The sequence below is a fragment of the Mustela nigripes genome, chromosome 14, assembly GCF_022355385.1.
Source record: "Mustela nigripes isolate SB6536 chromosome 14, MUSNIG.SB6536, whole genome shotgun sequence".
Taxonomy (NCBI): Eukaryota; Metazoa; Chordata; class Mammalia; order Carnivora; family Mustelidae; genus Mustela; species Mustela nigripes.
The window spans coordinates 77,022,562-77,036,377 of NC_081570.1; positions in this window are offsets into that span (position 1 = coordinate 77,022,562).

Sequence of the window (13,816 nt, forward strand, 5' to 3'; positions counted from 1 at the left end):
CCCAGAGCACCGAGAAGAGGTACCGCCGTTTTGGGCTGTGGGGGGGAAGATGTTACTGGGGGGGGGATTTTTTTTTTTTTGGTGTTTTTTTTTTTGGGGGGGGGGGGAGCACTAACTTAAATATTCATTCTGCATTTTCAAAGGGAAAAAGTTATCCTGTGTTTCTCTTTTTATTTTTGTTTCTTTCGTTTGTTTTGTTTCTCTTTTTAAGCTTTATTCAATATTGGTGTTTGTAGTTGCCTTGGTTTGTATTTCTTTTTTGGTTGTTTTTAATTACTAGGTTAAGCAGAAGTCCTGCAATGAAAAGTACGAATTTGCTAGATTCTAGACAAAAGACAGTGTACATAAAGAGAATTTTTTTGAATTTACATAGATTTTTAAATGTCTATCACATTTAATCAGGTTAAAACTTACATTGGAGACAATTTCATACATAGTAAGAAATGACAATAAAAAATGTCTATTGCATTTTTTATATATTATGTCATTTTATCAGTAAAATGTCTGTAGTTATGAATCCCCTCCTGCCACCAATGAAAATGAGCCATAATTTCCTATCTCTCACTACTTTACCTATTAGCCCTCAAATCCATTCAAATTCTAAAAAGGTAAGTCACAAAACTGGTAGGGAAAACTGCTATTATATAACTTGATGGAATCGAAGAAGCCGCTGGCCACGTGACCCATCAGGAGGACAAATTCACCCTGCGCTCCCTCACCCTTCTCACAGATTCCAAAACTAGCTGAGGGCACGGGAAAGAGCCTGCTTGGTGAGAAATCTCTTCTTCTCTTTCTAATGTGTGCACGTGCGCACACAGGGACGCACGGGGCTTCAAGTTCACCAGCCCGCAGTGGAGTGGGTGTGGAGAAGGGAGATGATCTCTAAAAAGCTATATATAAAAGTTCCCCCAATACCAAAAAACAAAACTGCCCACAAGGACTGAGCTTCCAGGAGTGCGGCTAGATGGAGCAAAGGACAGAGGAAGCCAGATTCTGTGTTTGCAGACTAGATTAAACCTCCAAAAGAAGAGACCCCAAAAAGAAAAAAAAAATCTCCTCAGAGTAAAACTTTTTGTTTAGTTCTTATTTTTAATGCTTTCCCACAGAAAACAATATGAAACCAAGGAGCCCAATCTTATCTCAGAGGGAGAGCATTAAAGGGCATAAGAATGAGAACTTACGAGTTAGCCAATGGACAAAAGACTGAAGAGCTTTGGTGATTTTTTCCTCCAGAGGACGGTTTACACTACAGGAGCCTGAGGTAAAGGGTAAGATGTCGTGGATAAAGGCTAAGACTGTTAAGAAAGATTTGGGCTGAAAAAAAAAAAAAACAAAAACAAAAAAACAGCTCTGCAGGAGCAGCCGCAGGCCAGTTCCAGGGTTGCCAGGGGCTTCTTGGGATGGATGTGATTTCAGTGCCTGTTCAGGGCTTCTCAGTCTGTGTCTGAGAAACAAGGTGAGGTCACCAGATGAGATTCAGATTATCCCAGGAAACCAGACAACATGGGTCTGCCAGCACTGCGTAAGTGACCACAATGTCAAGTGGATTCTCCAGACCTGAATGTCTTACTAAGAAAACAAATTCCGGGGGCGCCTGGGTGGCTCAATGGGTTAAACCCTCTGCCTTCAGCTCAGGTCATGATCCCAGGACCCTGGGATCGAGCCCTGCATCAGGCTCCCTGCTCAGTGGGAGCCTGCTTCTCCCTCTCTTTCCAGCTCATGCTCTCTCCCTCTCTCTGTCTCTCTCTCAAATAAATAGAATCTTAAATAAATAAATAAAGACAAATTCCAAGTCCCTTGCTTTCAAGGAGTTTCTTACCCTCTATAGGAAAAAGACATCTATCCAGTTAACAGATGATTTTTTAAAACCTACATAGACATCTCCCATTAACTACTGTTGTGTAACACGGAGGAGAAAAGTGGTAGAGGGAAGCAAGAGAAAGCAAGGATGGAGTAAGGGGGACTCAGTTGATGACCACAAAAAGGGAAAGAACAATGGGTAACTATTTCCCAGAAAAGGTTAGTTTCACACATGTATAAGGGGTAGGGGTAATGGTTCCAGGGAGAAGAATACACGGAAGATGTCACAGAAAAAACTAGAGCCACCTTCTGGAGTTCCAAGGCAGAAATGAGAAGAGTGTGCTTGAGATTCGCCAGCAGCGTTTACGAAGATGTGTTCAGAACAAAACCAAATGCAATCAGAATGGGCGGCAGTTAGAGATTTAGCACATGTAGTCTGTTTTCATTTGGTCACTGAAGGAGAGAACAGAATAGAGGCATGATTACAACTTCAGGTGGGACTGAGGAGAGCAGGTCAAAACTGTCAAGAACTACGAAGAGTCTGAGCTTTACCATTCTTGCACGCTGACAAGGGAGCCCACAGGAGCCATGAGATCCTGCATCAGACAAAGGTCCTACTTGTCCAAGGCACAACCAGCCACCTAAGCACCATTTCAGTTTGGGTTACTCCTACTCTCCAAATGCCAGGGGTGATAGAGAAGGGCCTCAATAGATCCCACTGAAGGATATGGTAGGTTTGCCTCACAGCTGAGGAATACTGAACTCACGAAACCCAAAGCTTCTCTAATGGGCAATAAAGTAAGCCTGTCTGACCTTTGCGCCAGAGGACAATAGTATTTTTTTTAAAGATTTTATTTATTTATTTATTTAAGAGAGAGTTAGAGAGCACGAGGAGGGGGAGGGGCAGAGAGGCAGGGAGAAGCAGGCTTCCCGCTGAGGAGGCAGCCCGACTCTGACTCCGGGCTCAATCCTAGAGACCCGGGATCAGCACCTGAGCCAAAGGTAGATGCTTAACCAACCGAGCTACCCAGGTACCCTGGAAGATATCATTTTATTATACTGGACAGTAAGCAAATCTGCATCCTTGGAAAGATTAACCAGAACAAAAAAGCAGTTAGTCTTTCTGCTCACAAGTTATTATAAAATGCAAGAGAACTATGAAGAGTGGTCTCTGCACAGTGGAGGCTGGGCAGACCCTCAGAATGAGTGGATGGTAGGCCAAGGTTTCAGAAATGAAGGAATACAACAGAGCAGAAATACAGTAAGTGAGCGGTAAAGAATAGAGCTTCTTTGCAGAAGAATCAGCAAAATGTATTACGATCTGAGGGGCTGAATCTTCAGGAAAAGGGTCAAAAGGAAAGAACTAGGAGAGAAAGGATCAAGTAAAAATTACTCTGTATTAGTTACCTATTGCTGCATAATAAATTACCCCAAAGCTTAGCGGCTCCCCATAAGAAACACCTATTATCTCACACAGTTTCATGGGTCAGGAATCTGGGGGCAGCTTTAGCTAGGTGGTTCTGGTTCAGAACCAGATTTGCAGTCTAGATGTTAGTTATGATTTGCAGTCTACATGTTAACGAAGTCTACGGTCAGCTGAAGGCTTGAGTGGGGCAGGCAGACCTGTTTCCACGCTGATAATTCATTCACATACCTGCCAAGTTAGCTCTGGCTGTGCTCAGGAAGCCTCAGTACCTCCCCACGTAGATACCTCCATAAGGAGAACATTGCCATAACATTCAAGCTGGCCTCCCCAAGAATGAGTGATCTGAGAGACAGCAAGGAAGAAGTCACAATCCCTTTAATGACAGTCTCAAAGACACAACTATGTCAGTCTTGACATATTCTATTCATTAGAAGCAAGTCACTCAAGAGGAAGAGAATTGAGCTCCACATTGTATAGGATAGAATATCAAAGACTTGGGAGACCTGGGTGGCTCAGTGGGTTAAAGACTCTTCCTTCAGCTCAGGTCATGATCCCAGGGTCCTGGGATCGAGCCCCGCATCAGGCTCTCTGCTCAGTGGGCAGCCTGCTTCCCCTCTCTCTCTGCCTGCCTCTCTGCCTACTTATGATCTCTGTCAGGTAAGTAAATAAAATCTTAAAAAAAAAAAAAAAAAAAGAGAGAGAGAGATAATATCAAAAACTTGAGGCGCCTGGCTAGCTCAGCGGAAGGAGCGAGCAAATCTTCATCTCAGGGTTGTGAGTTCAAGCCCCATGTTGGGTGTAGAGATTACTTAAAAAAGTAAAATCTTTTTTTTTTTTTAAAAACTTTATTTATTTGTATACAGAAATCTCAAGTAGGCAGAGAGGCAGGCAGAGAGAGAGGAGGAAGCAGGCTCCCTGCTGAGCAGAGGGCCTGACGCAGGGCTCGGTCCCAGGAACCAAGCCAAAGGCAGACGCCTTAACCCACTGAACCAGCCAGGTGCCCCAAGAAAGTAAAATCTTTTAAAAGAAAAGAATATCAAAGACCTTATGGATGTATTAAAAAAAAAAAAAACCGCCCACTCAAAGTTCATGTACTTGACACAATGAAGGAGCATGCTATTAACAAAAAATGATGTCACCACTAGTAAGACTAGTTGAAGCAAGAGACAGGTCCTAGAACAGGGTGTGGGGAGGTGAGCTGCTTTGGGTGTGTTTAAGATAATATTCCCAAGTAGCAAAATTTCTAATTTGTTTCTTGGTTAAAATTTATATTTTCTTTCTTATCCCCTTTCCCTATCACTAATATCTAGTTCTTTGTATACCAATAATCACAGAATTTTTTTCTTATTTTGATTCAACTCTGATGCAAGCTGATGTTCCCATAGCAATTTCTAAAAAGCAAGCACTGCTGTCCAGGCAGAGGGGAAAAAATTGATCCAGAAGCTGAGGAGAAAATTGTGTTGATCTCTAACAGAGATTTATTATACTGAGGTTACAATCAGTCCCTTTCAGAGTCACAGGGTTCCTGTGGCCTGGTTGAAGAGCTAAAACCCTCTAATCTATGGCAGAACTCAATTTTCTCCATGGATTTATCACTTCCTAACATTTTGGCTTATTGTTTAATAATGCCATGATGATTAGACCTGCAGTTACGCAGACTACTCTGCCAGTGTATAAGACAAGCGAGATTATAGTAAAAAATACCAGGTGGGACTTTATTATAATACTCCAGATACAAAATAATAAAGGCCTGAACGCACACAGTCATATGGAGAAAAAAAGGGTAGGTTTCAAGACAGAGTTCTGCGACATGATACTCTGAGCCTGGTAACGACTCAAAGGTAAGAGATGAAGAAAAAGAAAAGTAGAGGAAAACTCAGATATGTCTGGTGAGTCCTGGATTGCTCAGGACTTTGGTGGTTTTCACAGTGAAAGTCTTGTGTCCTGGGAAATCCTTCAGTCCCAGGCACATTGGCACATTTAAATGCTCTGTGGTAGGAATACCATAAACATAAATACAGAATACAGGAGAAGGAACACAGTGGAAAATAAATTCTATATGGACACATTGCATTTAAGACAACTACAGACGCTATAAGGAAAAACCAACTTCCTTGGTGAGAGGCTGGGGCTGGGTATGAAGAACTGTTGGGCATCCGATGAGAACCGACATCGTGGGGGGAGAGGACAAGAATCTCACTGGAGGCTTTGTAGAGTTCAAGAAAAGGGGGGTTGAGAAGAGGACTTGGGTTTGGGAAAAAAACGTGAGGGATAAGCATGCTCTCAGAGGATGAAACTCAAGAACTCATCAGAAAACTGAGAGGAGGGGCGCCTGGGTGGCTCAGTGGGTTAAGCCACTGCCTTCAGCGCAGGTCATGATCTCAGGGTCCTGGGATCGAGTCCCGCATCGGGCTCTCTTCTCAGCAGGGAGCCTGCTTCCCTCTCTCTCTCTTTCTGCCTGCCTCTCCATCTACTTGTGATTTCTCTCTGTCAAATAAATAAATAAAATCTTAAAAAAAAAAAAAAAACGGAGAGGAAAGTGGGAAAAATGAGAGTGTGATTATCCCAGAAACCAAGGAAAGAGGGGATTTTTTTCTTCTTTTGGAAGATCCCAAAGAATCACAAAAATGTCAAATGCTGCAGAGAAGAGTCTATGGGACCTGGAAATTAGTTCTATTTCTTGTGCTGACAGGAAGGGAGACAGATATTAGATGCCAGGACTAAGACAGTAAGGAGAATGCCAGGCCCAGAGAGTGCAAAGAGGGTCACAGAGGACAGATCTATATATATATATATATAGCCACCAGGGCCCCTGAGAGCCCAGAGAGCCAAAGCATGCACCATCGCTTCCATCTCACTCTCCATTCCCAGGCCCTGAGAAACTACCCCCTTTCCTGACAGCTTTATTTTAAAAACAACTCATATTTCTTCTTTTCTTTTCTTTTTTTTTTTTTTTTTTTACAACTTGTATTTCTTAAAAACATAGTATGTACCAGCCACCTTATAGGACTTATGTCACTTAGGCCTACAGCAACCCAATCAGAGACTTACTATGAATATACTTCATTTTGCTCATCTTCAAGTTCTCTCCATTTAAAAAAAAAAAAAAATCTGTGGTGGCAAAAATTGAATAGTTTTCTATAATGTTCCATACTCTAAGAACATCCCCCTCATCTGTGAGATTGTTCACTGTCCCTGAATCCTGAGTGTCTGTTGTCTGCTTTGATTTCCAAGAACCAAATGGAATTGTTTTTCTTTAAAAAAAAAAAAAAAAAAAAAAAGCTGTTAAGATACCTTTAAATTCTATTATGATTTTCTTTTTTTTTTTTTAAGATTTTATTTATAGACAGAGATCACAAGTAGGCAAGAGGCAGGCAGAGAGGTGGGGGAAGCAGGCTCCCTTTTGAGTAGAGAGCCCAATGTGGGGCTCCATCCCAGGACTGTGAGATCATGACCTAAGCCAAAGGTAGAGGCTTAACCCACTGAGCCACCCAGGCGCCCCTATTATGATTTTCTGAGGCACAATAACCCCACCCACCTTATGCTGGCTATCAGGTTAAGAAGGACTAGACTTCAATTCTTTCTATAAGAATATCTAAATAGGGGCGCCTGGGTGGCTCAGTTGGTTGGACGACTGCCTTCGGCTCAGGTCATGATCCTGGAGTCCCGGGATCGAGTCCCACATCGGGCTCCCAGCTCCATGGGGAGTCTGCTTCTCCCTCTGACCTGCTCGCTCATGTTCTCTCTCACTGTCTCTCTCTCAAATAAATAAATAAAATCTTTAAAAAAAAAAAAAAGAATATCTAAATAGGCATTCAAATACTGATTACCTCTGCAATATCATATTCACAAGCTCTTTAATTGAAGAGTTTGTTCATTGTTTTTGTTGGTAACTTCTGTTTACCTACTAAATGATAAACTTCTGAATGTCTGAAACCAAGCCGCAAACTCTTCTCATCCCCTGCAACACCTAGTACATTACTGGGCACCATGGCATTTCTTGATATTTGATGGTTGAGTAGTAATACTCAGATACAAAATAATGACCAGAATTTACTTGTACCCTCTCGGTGAGAGTCTTCATGATGCTCCCTGGCTGGAACACCAGGATTTAACCATGTTCGTCTGAGCTCTTCTCACCAAATCAACTCTTTAAGTCATAGAATTAATTATACACTGGTGGAAAATGGAAGTACATGGAAATAAAAATGCATTAATGTAGTGGTTTCCATAAAAGATCAAATGAGTAAGTGTCCATAAAATGAACCGCTATCACCTTGAAAACTTTGCTGGGAAAGATTAATAGAAATTTTATTTATTTATGCTGTCATACAGCCTTCTGTATACATTTTCTCTATGATATTGGTAGTAGAAATAATACCATATTCCCAACTCAACGAAAGCTAAAACTCTCAAAATGGAACATATATAAGCAACTAATGAAACAGACTCCATTTTTTCCCTCTCTGTATTACTCAAATTGAAAAAACTCCAGAGTTATCAATTCTTCTGTAAGACATGCAGGTCTAGACTTGTATAACTACAATTTCTGCTAACTGGCCACAGGCTAGTATTTTCACACCTTTTTTGTACTAAATGGTTAGAACTGATCACTCCACCAGAAGCTGTCACTGAGACATCTTCATTTACAAATCTTAATATATGTAGCAGTAGGCTTGAATTTGAAGGATTTTTTCTTTGCTTGCATTTCAGTAAACTCTTGCAAATGTCATTCCACTTTTGCATTTTGTGCCATTATGCACACATAAATTCCTGTTAAGATTACTGAAAAATTTTTTATTCAATTTGTCACATATAATCAGTATGTTTCTAGTCTGGACAACTCTTTGGATAATTACCTGAATTTTTTGTTAAGTGCTTTAGATTGTTCACTTAACTCGATAAAAAGCAGTCTGCTGAAAATAAAAGACAGAAAGGAAAAGAGAAAAAAACAACTGAGGGCAGCGGGAAAGAGGGCGGGGGAGGGAGGGAGTAAAATACCAAGCTTTGCTAATAAATAGTTCTCAGAAATATCAGCTCCCAATTTACTACTTGTACACAATGGGCCAGTTGGAACTTGCATGGTGATCCAATTTGCCACAGCTCTTGTTTTTAGTCTTTGTGGAGAAGCTGTGTGAGCACAGTGGGGGCCGCTCCCCGGCATCCCCTGAGTCAATCAGTGGGCTTTTGTTTCCTGCTGGTCAAAAATATCAGGTGGCTTTGAGAGTCTAATTATCAATGAAAAATTAAATTCAATACAGAAATGTAGCCACAAGCACCCCTCTCCTCACCCTTCCTGCACCCTCCCCACCCCAGGCACGTGATGGAGTATCACGTTATTCCTTAGGATTCCAAAAAGATAGCAAGGAGAAAAAGGCATGCGCCTGAAGAAGCAAGCAGAAGAATAAGAGATTTTTACTTACACAGCTTCCTCCTTTTTTGGTTGGAGGACTGTTCTAATTACCCTGGACATCCTGAAATTAGCAAGCGGTAGGGAGTTCCCTCTTAGAATTGCTAGGCCATATTTATCTCAACATTGCCTCCTAAAATGTTCTGGCCTGAGTTTCCATCAGAAATGAAATAAACAGAGAAATGAAAGAACATCTCTGTTATGGCCAATAACTCCAATTTGCCTGATAATGCAAATATGCTCTCTTCCGATGCAATAAAGGAGTTTGCTGTCGGTTAAGGTATATTCCTTCCTCTTCTGAATTTATTCCAGGCAGTTCGGGGAACATGAAGTTGAAAAGGCTGTAACTGTAAGCCTGTAACATTTAATTCAGGCTTTCAAAGGTCAAGGCAGATATAGGTTCCTCGCTTCATAGTCTAAGTCAGCAAGGAATTCGAGCTCACCAAATCCAGGTATGGTACTGTATTAGTTTTGCTGCACATGTATTTTCTTTTAATCCTCCTATCAAGAAAGGAAAGGAAGGGAAGGAAGAAAAAGAAAAGAAAATTAAAGAACTTTCTTGATAAGTGATCAACTAAGGTTATAATGGGGGAAATCCTACTAATATAAAATAAGTACTCTGGTCAACCTTTCCCTTAAGATACTACCCCCACAAGGGGTGCCTGGGTGGCTCAGTCAGTTATACATCTGCTTTCCCTTCAGGTCATGATCTCAGGGTCCTGGGATCGGGCCAGCATCCTCTCCCTGCTCAGCAGGGAAGCTGCTTCTTCCTCTCTCTCTCCGCCCTTTCTCCCTGCTTGTGCTCACTCTCTCTCTCAAATATATAAATAAAATCTTAAAAGGAAAAAAAAAAAGATACTCTCCCCACAAATGAAATATTAAAGGTAAAGCCATTGGAGACAAGCCTTGTGAAGGTGCTCAAATACTTCAAATAAAGTGTCATCATACATTATTTTTAAACACCAGAGTAAATATTATAGTTGATTCACAAATACCATTTAAGTGTGAAGTGTTCTTCCCTATGAGGAACTATCAAGAGATAGAGTCTCTGGAGATTATTTAATTATAAATTATTTAATCAGACAATGTACTTTTCTCTAGGAGTTCAAAGTTATAAAAAGCCTGGGGACATCGGGATGGCTCAGTCAGTTGAGCAGCTGACTCTTGGTTTCAGCTCAGGTCATGATTTCATGGGTCCTGAGATGGAGCCCCCATCAGGCTCCACACTCAACACACAGTCTGCTTGGGATTCCTTCCCTCTTCCTTTCCTTCACGCTCTGCTCCTCCCTTCCCCTCAACGATGTCCCCACCTCACCTTTGAAAATGGGCCTCTCTCTCTCTCTCTCAAATAAATAAATAAATAAATATTTTCTTTAAAAAAATTTATTAAAAGGTTTGACTATATCATTAGGTAAGATGTGACTAGAAATTGCTGCCGCACTCCAAAATTCCTTTCTTTTTTTTTTTTTTTTTTTAAGATTTTATTTATTTGTCAGAGAGAGAGAGAGAGAAACAGACAGCACAGCAAGAGGAGTGGCAAGCAGGGGGAGAAGCAGGGAGCCCGATGCTGGACTTGATCCCAGTACCCTGGGATCAAGACGTAAGACAAAGGTAGACGCTTAATCGACTGAGCCACCCAGGTGCCACTACAGCACTCCAAAATTCTGAAGACACCAGTTATATAATTATCTAAATCTGTTTTAAGGATCACAAAGGCCCAATAACCCAATTATAGCTAAACTTGTCCAAGGGTACTGTGGAAACTTGATAGTAAATACAATCATTGAAGAAACACCCTCATGACAAGAGGAAGGCACAAGAGGTAGGTACTATTAAAGGTAACTTTATAATATGTGGATATATAAATTTTCATTTTCCATGTCTTAAATAGAACTTCTCATCTTGGCAAAGAGAAGTATTCAAAACAGAAGAGATAATTCCTTTTTGGTCTTTTAAGATTTTAACACTACTTTGAGCAGGGAGACATTGGATTCTCCTGAGGAATATGTTACCGTTATTCATTTGAAACTTATTTTAAACGATCATATTGTACATAATTAAAGAATAGGCTATCTTTGAACATGACATTAATCATAGAGAAGAAAAGATGTTTGACATTCTTTAGCTTTTATACATTTATCTGAGTTTTGCTATTTTATTACCTAAGACACAATATACATGCACATAGCAATACCACATCAGAAACAGGAACTGAGAAAGGGCCATTCTTTACAAAAGGGCATCAGATAAAATCCTAACTGTGAAATATGTTAATACTCAGGGATGCCTGGCTGGCTTACTCAGAAGAGTGTGCGACTCTTAATCTTGGGGTCATAAGTTCAAGCCCCATACTGGGTGTAGAGATTACTTATAAATAAATAAGTCTTTAAAAAAAATGAAAACACTCAGATATAATGTAAGCTGAAGATTATTTTTTCAATATGCTTCAAACCTATGACAACCAAAGACACATCAAAGATTGTGTTTCTGGGCTGATGTTTCTTTTTTTTTTTTTTTTTAATTTTATTTTATTTATTTGAGAGAGAGACAGAGTGAGAGAGCATGAGAGGGGAGGTCAGAGGGAGAAGCAGACTCCCCATGGAGCTTGGAGCCTGATGTAGGACTCGATCCCAGGACTCTGGGATCATGACCTCAGCCGAAGGCAGTCGCCCAACCAACTGAGTCGCCCAACCAACTGCCCCTGAGCTGATGTTTCTTTGTCGAACTTGGCTTAACTAAATGGTCACAAATAACTTTTTCTAGTCTCATTCTCTCAGACTTTGCTGAATAGAATCAACTTATCATTAAAATTACTTGGCTCCATAGAATAATATCCATATCCTTTTAATGGATTCTTTATTGCCCACCTGGAGTTTTTTAAAGCAAAAATGCTATTTTACATAAAATTAAAAATTAGGGGCACCTGGGTGGCTCAGTGGGTTCAGCCTCTGCCTTCGGCTCAGGTCATGATCTCGGGGTCCTGGGAGCGAGCCCCACGTCGGGCTCTCTGCTCAGCAGGGAGCCTGCTTCCCCCTCTCTCTGTCTCTGCCTGCCTCTCTGCCTACTTGTGATCTTTGTCTGCCAAATAAATAAATAAAATCTTTTTTTAAAAAAAAGAAAAAAATTAAAAATTAGTATGATATTACCTATCTATTAGTATTAAACAGAATGCCTCACATTAAAACAAAACTTTGACAACATAAAAGAAGATCCCTTTAACTGAGATATAAGTAGGAGTAAACAATTTATGCAAATTCATTTCAGGTCTTCCGGTCTTCTTGACACCCAGAACTTTCTTTCCCTATTTTAATTTTTTTTTATTATGTTCAGCTAGCCACCATATAGTATATCATGAGTTTTCCCCTGAACTTTCTAAAAAGGAAGCTGCACATGTTTTCTAAAGTTGCATCAGGAGCACCTGGGTGGCTCAGTGGGTTAAAGCCTCTGCCTTCATCTCAGGTCATGATCTCAGGATCCTGGGATCAAGCCCTGCATCGAGCTCTCTGCTCAGCAGGGAGCCTGCTTCCCTTCCTCTCTCTCTGCCTGCCTCTCTACCTACTTGTGATCTCTGTCTGTCAAATAAATGAATAAAATCCTTAAAAATAAATAAATAAATAAATAAAGTTGCATCATAAATCTTCTATTATAAATTATTAAAGGACTTAATGGACAATGCATTAGAAGGAAAACAGGCAAATTACAGAATAATTTAATGTTGCAAAGAAACAGAACAACTTGCAGGACATTAAACACTCTATTTTGACATGGAATGCCTGAAGCTAAAGCAATTAAAGCTGCAAAATATTGCTGGCTGACATGAAGTGTATGTAAATTTGTCATTCATTGGCAAAGGTTTGTACCAATCACTGGAAATGTTCACAGTAAAACAATCCATGTACCATAAAATGCTTTCAGTGAAATACTCAAAAAAAAAGAAAAGGCATTTTGCATCATTTAAGTTATCTGATCCTTATCCATTGTAAATTTTTGGTTTAATAAGAGTATTCTATGAAAATGATCTTAACTTTGACGATTAGTTCTTGACATGCTACTTATATCTATGCTTATTTTGTAAAGGAGAGATTTCATTTTTGACACACACACAACCCCCAATAGGAAAAGAAAATACAAGCTTGAACTTGACATTGTATTGAATTTGCTTGTGTTTTCCCCTCTCTCGCACCAAAAGAAGGCCTGTATCAAATAGAAACAGCGTTGAACAGGGCCATACTGAATTCTTGCCAGTGACCTGATTTATCTCAGCTTAGAAATAGTGGTATTCTCCCACAGGAGGGAGGAGAAAAAACACGCAGTAATCCCCCAAATGTACTGTTGCTATGGAAGAGAACGGGACGCCTGCTGAGACGGAAAGTCACAGAGTATTTGGGCAGTTGAGAAAAATGTAGGCCCATCCTCTATTGCCAAAGCCTGGAGACTCTCTTTGCCAAGATACCCTGGTGGTTTGGCATTGCAGAGAAACACTGGACAGAACCCTAGCAGAACACGTAAGGAAACCAGACACATTTTAATATTCATCCATCAGAACTGTCTAATTATCCCTTCAAATTAGATGAACCAGTAATAAACCGGGAGCCAAGAGAGCATTTTAATAAATACCAAAAATGACTTCAGAATAGCCAGAATACATAGTCAAAATGGTTGGTAAATGCCAAGACTTATATTTCTTAGATATTTCACCAATAAATTTTACTAAAGTTTCCCAAAACCTACGAATGAGAAACACCTTTCTTTTTCTTGCCCTCTCCATAATTATGTATAGTTATATACATTATATATTAAATATTATTTTATATATTTATACCATATATTATATGTATATACATACACATATGTATTATAAATATTTTTTTAGGAAAGAATTAGGTCACAAGATTTCACAGCTCCAATTTCCCTAAGATTCTATATTCCAGTCTTTCTTGGCTGCTATAGAAAAGGAACAGAGAATTAATCTCCAGTCTTAAGTTTTGCAGAAAAATCTTTACAAACCACAGGCCCCAGCTGGTAAATAAGAAGCTGTACAGGGGACTCTGACCTGCCAAACATTTAATATTATTCCCATTAGCATTGTGTTGTTAATCGCAACCAATCACTCTTACATATTAGGTCTAAATTAAATTAGAAATTTAAATTCGTACATGCAGATACTAAGAAGAAACAAA